Genomic DNA, 8,002 nt, shown 5'->3' with positions numbered 1-8,002 from the left:
CCTAATGCGTTTATCTTTAGTCGCATTGATTTCTGCGACAGGCCTGCCTATGAGAGGAACTGAGCTCTGAACTGTTTAGAGTTGAACCACAATAAATGGAACAATGATTGATATATTTGACGTGTGTTGATGATTCTGATGTTGGCACTCGACAAAATGTAACGTTTGCCTCTGGTTTCTCAAGTACACTGTAAAAACACAAAATCCTACCATGACCAAGGATTTTTGGTCTAGTTTCTGGAGTAAAATATCTTAACACACTTGAGAAAACTAACGTAAGAGTAACGCTTCACCAAGAAATATGAGCTTGATTTAAACCAATAATCAATTCATATTCATTAAAAATTACTAGATTATTTCACTTATAATATGGGAAAAATGTCACATTATAGGTGAAATAATCTGCCAATGAAACAAATAGTTTTCCATCAATATGAAGGAATTATTCATTAAAACAATCACATTTCTTGCTGAAAAGTTACCTGTGTCTTATTTTAAGTGGACTAAGATATTTGCACTAGAAACTGGACCAAAGAAATTAGTAAGATTTTGTGTTTTTGCAGTGTGGTGACTGTATGTTGTTTTTAAGGTTTCATGATGTAAATCACTTTGCACTGTTGCTCAAATGAGCAAAATGCTGGACTGATTAAAACGTGTCAAACTCAAGGCTCGGGGGCCAAATCCAGCCCGCCAGAATTTTTTATGGGGCCCTCTAGAAACACACATAAATATAGCCTACAAGAAAACAATTATGTGAATAAATATTATTTCAGCAATCCAATCAAATTAAATTTCATCTGTATTTTGCCAAATTACATTAATGTGAAAAGAAGTTTAATATTGTCAAACTTTAAGAAGTACTCATCAGATGCAGATAAATATTTATTCATATTTTAACAGTTGAATTTGTAGTTTTATAAGTTTATTTTGTCACAACTGGACCTTAATTTGACACCCCTGGATTAAAATATAACTAACCCCATCTGTGAAAAAGTAAAAGTTCATTCAGAGGTTATTTACACAGAGCGATAATAAATGCAGCAGTATACGTTTTTGCAGCTTCTGCAGCATAAATCTGTTGTTTGAAATGTTGACAGACTTTGCCGATTGAAAGCGTCCCTATAGGGAAGCGTGGTGACCAGAGGGCAGCTTTCCTGGGACAACAGTCGCCGTTAATTCCCGTCTCAGCACAGTGAGGGTTCACTCAAGAATCCCATCCGCCGCCGCAGATCTGACATTTTTCTCCTCTAATTGTCTTTTCTTCTTTATCTGCCTTGGATTGCTGGTGTGGTTTTATTTGTTTGTTTCTACTAGTTTGTGTGTTTGGCTGTACCATATTAGAAAATAAGAAACAAAAAGTGTGCATGCACATTCAAAGCACTTATTTATCTCCCTGTGTGTGTTTTTTTTTTTTGCCAATTAGGCACTCAATGACAGGACATGTGGCGAAGCAGCTAGCGGGACTATTCATGGATCAGCAGTTATTGGAGCAAATTTCCAGTCTACACACAGTTACTGTCATTTTATCTGCATACGGATGTAAGGCTGAGGCTTATCCTGCAGCATGATGCGTTCTGTCAACGTATCGCATGTCGCCACTGTTGACATCACTGGTAACCTCCAAAGAAAAGCATGCAGCCATGATCATATTGCAAATAAATGTCCTCATATGCAGGGAACTCGGAATGTCGCAGAAAGCATCAGGAATAATTTTAGTTTCATTCTGTTCTGGCTTTTTCTCTAATTCAGTTTTTAGAGTGTGTTTGCTAGTTTTTCTTAGTTATTATTAGTTAAATGTTGTTTAGTTATAGTCGTAGTTTTAGTTTTTTCATACTTTGGTTAATTTTTAGGTTCAGAATTCAAAAAGGTAAAATTATTGACGTCAAGCATGTACGATCCCCCCCATCTCCTTCCTGAAGGGCAAAAAGCTGCTAGCCAACAATAACTAGCATTGGTTTTAGATGTCAAGTTGTCAACATAACTTGCTTAAATGTGTGAGTGATATATAAAAGAAAGAGGGACACATTGCATTGCTACTATTTGTCAACACTACGACAACTAGATAAAGTCAGAATAAAGTTTTCATTTTAAAAAATAACGTAGCAGAAGGAATTAGGTCAGTTATGCTAGCTTGACTTTGACAATCTTAACATGTAGACGTGCTGTGGAATTCTGTGTTTCGCTCAATTAAAAAAACAACAAAAAAACAGGGGAGTTACACACAAACTGACAGATCATCAGCAGAGCAGGTGTTTAAACTAGCTAACAAACCAGCACAGTGTTAGCGTCACTGCCTACGCTAAGTAGCTAATAACTTATGAATAATTGCAAAATAAACATCAAGCCTGAAAAGTAAAACTGGAGCGACTGAATGTTCTTTGTGTGGGAAATGTTTACGTGTTTTTTGGTGTTGAATCCTGACACATTTGTCTAGTTGTTGTCAGTGAGTTGCTATGGCAACGATTCTGCGTGTAGCACAGACGACACAGAGCGAGGATTATGTATCAGAATACAAGTGGTTTTGAGTTGTTCTTTAACAGTTTTTCCTTTTTGTGGCGCACCGAACTGAATAACACCTGCATCTCCAGGTTTCATTTTAACTGAGTTGTTCTACCTCAGCAGTGGCTATGGATGGCAGGTAAAAGAATCACCTTTTTATCCTCCAATGTTGTGCAAAATGTCCAAATAATAAACATGTAACATAGTGATTATGTATACATCGATTCAGCAATGAATACTAAACGAAGACATTTCAATTATTGTTGAATAACCAACTTACTCTGGCATTTTACGGACCAGCATAAGAATCGCCAGGAGGAGTGTCTAGTGCCGTAATTTTCCCAAAATTTGTGAAATAAATTTGCAAGAAAAAACTCTGAGATGTAGAGATTAAATTTGCAAATGTTCCAGAAAAACGTGGAAAGTCCTGAGATCCAAAAGTCAAAAATCTTTTACTCAAATCAAAGATTTTTGACTTTACAACCTCAAAAAATTTCCAAGATTTCTTGAGAACATTTTCTGAGATTAATCAAAAAATTTCAGTTTTTTGGCTCAAACTTCCTCCTTTGTTTCTATCTGCAACGGCCCTAAATGGCATCGTAAATCTGGTTAATATTGCAACTATTTCAGCCAATTAAGTACGTTTTTCTGAGCGTTGCAGTGATCCAGGTTTGTTTAAAATCACAGAGACAGATATGAAGCAACTTTTCACTCAACAAGGCGTCTTATTGTGCTTTATGAAACGCCTCATAGGCTGCATTAAAAAGCCAGACACTCCCCTCTGAGATTGGACGGATGTGATATGTTTGACTCTTTTGAAACACGTTGTAGGAGCAATGTCACAAGCCGAACCTGACCGTGTTGATTCTGTGTTATGAGCCCAGTTGATGGGGGAGCGAAGGACCAGAACACGGAGTTACAACCACACAAAACGCGCCAAAGAGGAGAACATGATGAAACCTCTCAGCATATATTCAGCCGCTGTTCAGAGGGGAACATGCGCTGAATGCATTTCATATTCACTGCAAATATATTCTTTGACGCCGTGAGTTGCTTTTAGACGTAGTTTCTGTTTCCTTTCTGTAACTTCGAGTTATTTAAAAAGACTAAAGTTGATTCAGGTAGGAAATAGTCTAGAACCTCCAATTAACCCAAGATGAATGTTTTCAGACTGATACTGAAGACTGGCTTTAAATATTGAGAAGCAAAACTCAGCATGAGATTCAGCACTTTGACCTGTTGACCAGATCTCTGCCCTCACAATGACTCATAAGGGGTCATGAGGTTTGGTTGTCCCGTTTACATGCTCAGAAATCTCCAGAGGGAGATGATCGCAGACCTACAAGCAATAAATCAATTAATCTCATGAGTTCAAGTATTTTGGTGTCTGGAAAATGAGCCGTTTCAAAAAACCTCCTGATTGTCAAGTCATATTTGAGAGGTAACCGTGTCGCTACCTAGCAACCCCAACAGAGTTCCGCCCGTTACCTAGCAACCCAAGTGGATCTCCAGCACGTTTGGTCAGCTGGTTTTACTTCTGTATGTGCTGCACAACGGCTGCTGGAAAAAACAAATGTTTTGTTGTTGACTTACCATTCGGAAACCACTTGCTGCATTTTTTCTGGGTGAGCAGGAGGCTCCACTTCTGCTTTTCAAAAACGCATGGTTGTGTAATTGAGTATCTGTTTGCAGCCATTTTGACATGTGAGTGTAAACGTTGAGAAGCAGCTGCGTATTTAGATTTAAAGTGACAAGATGCCTTCAAACAGCTCATTCTGAAAAGAGCTCAAATTAGGCAGAACTGACCAGACAAAAATCTTATAATCTAAAAATGATTTTGAACAAAAAATGTAATAAACATGTTTTGTATAGACCACAGACCTGCACTAACCTGGTCAAGGAGTCATAATGGGTCAACTTTAAATAAACCCGAGAGTATCTTGCTGCAGACACAGTCTGGCCTCTTCCTGTGTGCGGTGTGACAGAAGTTACTGTCATGTCGCGCTGCCACAGCCTGACATGTTCCAGTCCTGGACCATATTTTACATCACAGACATGAGGAGAGGAGGCTGTTCAACTGGAGGGAGACAACGTGGGAGTTGGTCATTTTTCTGAGCTTTGATGGCGCGGAAACATTGGTCTTTAAATGTTTTCTATTGTAAATAATGTTTGAAAATGACTTTACAGACATGTTGAATGTTATTGATTACATTGTGAAATGTTGCACATTTACACATAGCAGGAGGGCAAAAAGACAAATTTTTTTTGACTTGCCGTCTGTAGCCATGGAGCACTTTGTCAACAAAATGAAACCTGGAGACGAAGGTATTACTGATTCAGTGCGGTGCATCAAAGCAAAGAGAAAGAAAACGCAGAAAAACCGTTGAATAACAACTCGAAACCAATCATGTTCTTCTTTTCTCTTGCTCTGTTTGCTAACCTACACGCAGACCTGTTGCCGTAGCAACTGGCTGACAACAGCTCTGTATGTATCAGGATTCAACACCAAAAAACACTCAAACGTTTCCAACACAAAGAACAGAACAGAACATTCAGTCCGTTTAAGTTTCATGTTTTCAGGCTTGATATTTATTTTGCGATTATTAATAAATGATCACCTGAATACAGCGGTGGATGATTCGCTCATTTAAACACCTCCTCTAGTGATGCGTTAAGAGATTTCACTTTAAAAAAAAAAAACTGAACTGAAAGGCATCAAATTCCACATCATGTCCATGTTAAGGTTGTCAAAGTCAAGCTAGCATAACCGACCTTCAGTTACGCCCTCCCTCGTTATTTTTTTCTAAATTAAAGCGTTTACTTGACCCGGTTATCTAGTTGTCTGAGTGTTGACATATAGTAGCAAAGCACTGCATCCCTTTTTCTTTTATATATCAGACATAAATTTAAGATTCAGTGTGTTGTGTTGACAACTTGACAGCTAAAACCAATGGTACCAATCGTTAGCTAGCAGTTTTTAGCCTTCCAAACTACTAAAACTCCTGATTTCGAAGGTTTTCACAGTGAACAGGTAATCATTACATCTGCTACTTCCCCTCTTAAATCCAGTTGAAGCAGTATTGATGATAAATGTTCTTGTTCTAAGCTCCAAAAAACTGGATTTAGAAGAAAACTGATTCGCTTTTGCATGACTGCATGTTTTTTTTTTGTTTTTTTGTCATATGATGTGAAAAGGGTAAAGAATCTACTCCTGTGTCCTGAGGAAGGGTTGAAATTGAGTCAAAGTCAAAGGTCATCCGTCAGTCGTATCAAATAAAAACTGCTGATTTGTTCTTCTCCTCGTCAGTCTGAGTCCACCGTCTCTGTTTTCCGTTGTTTACGCCTCTTCACGCCCATCTGGCTGCAGTAAGAGGGCACAGGGGTTAGAAGCATGTGCTGCTGGAAAAAATGAATTTCCATAGAGCAGAAAATATAATGCTGCATCAGGTCCAACTGTCAGCTGCCTCCTGACATTGAGAGGAGACGAGGATGAATACAAACACAACACACACATCTGCACCCGGTTTGTTTGGCTCGCCGCGACCCTCACCAGACATTTACATCCCCCTCACTCAGACCCAATCAAATTACTGTTGGAGGACGAGGAAATAAGACACACCGACATGAAGACAGCCGCTTGGGAAAGATGCATCCTGCAGCACACATTTCAATACGAGCAAAACAAAAACTTGGCTGTTGTTTTATGGAAGCAAACAAAAGAAACTGCAGGTCTTTTGGCAAAAATTTACAAAAACAATTTTGGCAAACAAAACTTTGAAATTTTCTAGAAAAAAACCTGGAAATTTCAAAGCTTGTAAAGTTTTTTCAAGAAAAAATTTTTTCTAGCAAATTTTCAACTTTTAACATTTTCCCACATTTTTCAAGAAAATTTCTGAGATTGTCAAAATTTCTTATTTTTCTCTAACAAATTTCCATCTTTTCAAACTCAGGTTTTTTCTATAAAATTTATGAGATTAATCAAAAATTTCTGAGTTTTTTCTAGAAAATGTTTGAAGTTTCAAACACAAACATGTTTGAGATCAAATTTATGATTTAAGTTTAATAACTTAGTTTATTAACTCATTTTGTGACATTTAATCAAGACTGCTTTATCTGTGATTCTCAAAAAAAAAACTACAAATGATTCAAATGTAACATGCATCTTTAGACTAATCAGTAACATTAAAAACTTTTTCGTTTGGCTTTGTCACTTACTTCACTTGCCTCTGCTGCCGTTTCAGTCAAACTTCTCCATTTCTTCTCCTCCATCAGCTCTGAAAGCCGCTGTGTCTGAGTTGGCTCCTTCTTTCACTGGCATCCTGTTGGTTCGTTTGAGCATTACTGCCACCTAGTGACTGGAGGCTTGTTTATCATTCTGACTAAAGACACAAATGAGACTTTTTCAGGGCAATCTAACTAAAAAAAAATGTCACCCCCCCCAAAAAAAAATCAGAATTTGACATTTTTAGTCAGATCAGCATTTTATCCAACTTTTTCATCATTGACATGAGACTTGCATAATAATTCTGCACTAGCAAGACGCAGAAAATCCAGACGTAAACAATGGCTGAAGCAAGAAGTTATGGCAATGTCATGATCTGGAATATTTTCTTTTTCCTTCCGCAGACATGCAGAAAAACACATAATCTTCTATGGAAATCAAATCTGGATTAAAATGCAAATAAAGACTGACTTGTTGTAACATGTTAGCCTGACGTAGCAGGATTCCCTTTTGTGTACCAACACCTGATATCTGAGTCACGAATTTCAGAAGTTTGTTTTATGGGATGGTGAATTTAAAACTACAAATTTCTATCAAAAATACCAAAACAAACTAAAAATATGTTGTACAAGTTTAAGTGATTTTGAGTTTGGTCAGCTTTTTAAAACCAAATTTAGAGAACACAGTAAAAATAGGACAAATAGGTAATCTAATAGAGATTTGAAATTCAGTCATAAAAACATAAAAACAAACAAAAAAACCCATTTCTGTCAACAAAAGGGCTTTTTCCAGCCTTATGTTGAATGGAGTGAATCACCAGGTGAATAAAGAAGATTCAAGATATTTTAAGGATAAAAATGGATTGACCTAAGGAAGGTACAAAAGCTTAAAGAACACCGACATCATCCTCGGTTTATGTGGCCCACATGAGACACAGAGAAAGGTTTTAGTCTGGTTTTTGAAAGTCTTCAGAGCACAAGTCACAGTCGAGTGTGAAGTCTTTAATTTTTGAAACTTAAGTTCAACTCAAGTTGTTGTCTCTGGTAAAAGCCTGAAAATCGGCTTTTTTGTTGTTCGGTCAACAAAAACTGGCCACATTCCTTTTTCTCAGATTTTTTACATGGATAAAAAAAACAAATGTTTCTCGGTCACTCCTAGTTTAAAGCCCTTCAATAACAATTTGATATTTCCTCCTAGTTTAAGTTCTGAAATATAAGACTTTTACCAGTTACCACCACAAGGTTTGTCATGGCAAAGATAAAAGTATATATTTTAAAAACT

Source organism: Xiphophorus hellerii, chromosome 2 (assembly GCF_003331165.1).
Source record: "Xiphophorus hellerii strain 12219 chromosome 2, Xiphophorus_hellerii-4.1, whole genome shotgun sequence".
In the NCBI taxonomy this organism is placed as follows: domain Eukaryota; kingdom Metazoa; phylum Chordata; class Actinopteri; order Cyprinodontiformes; family Poeciliidae; genus Xiphophorus; species Xiphophorus hellerii.
The sequence above is the reverse complement of the archived record's forward strand: the minus strand, read 5'-3'. Positions refer to the sequence as shown.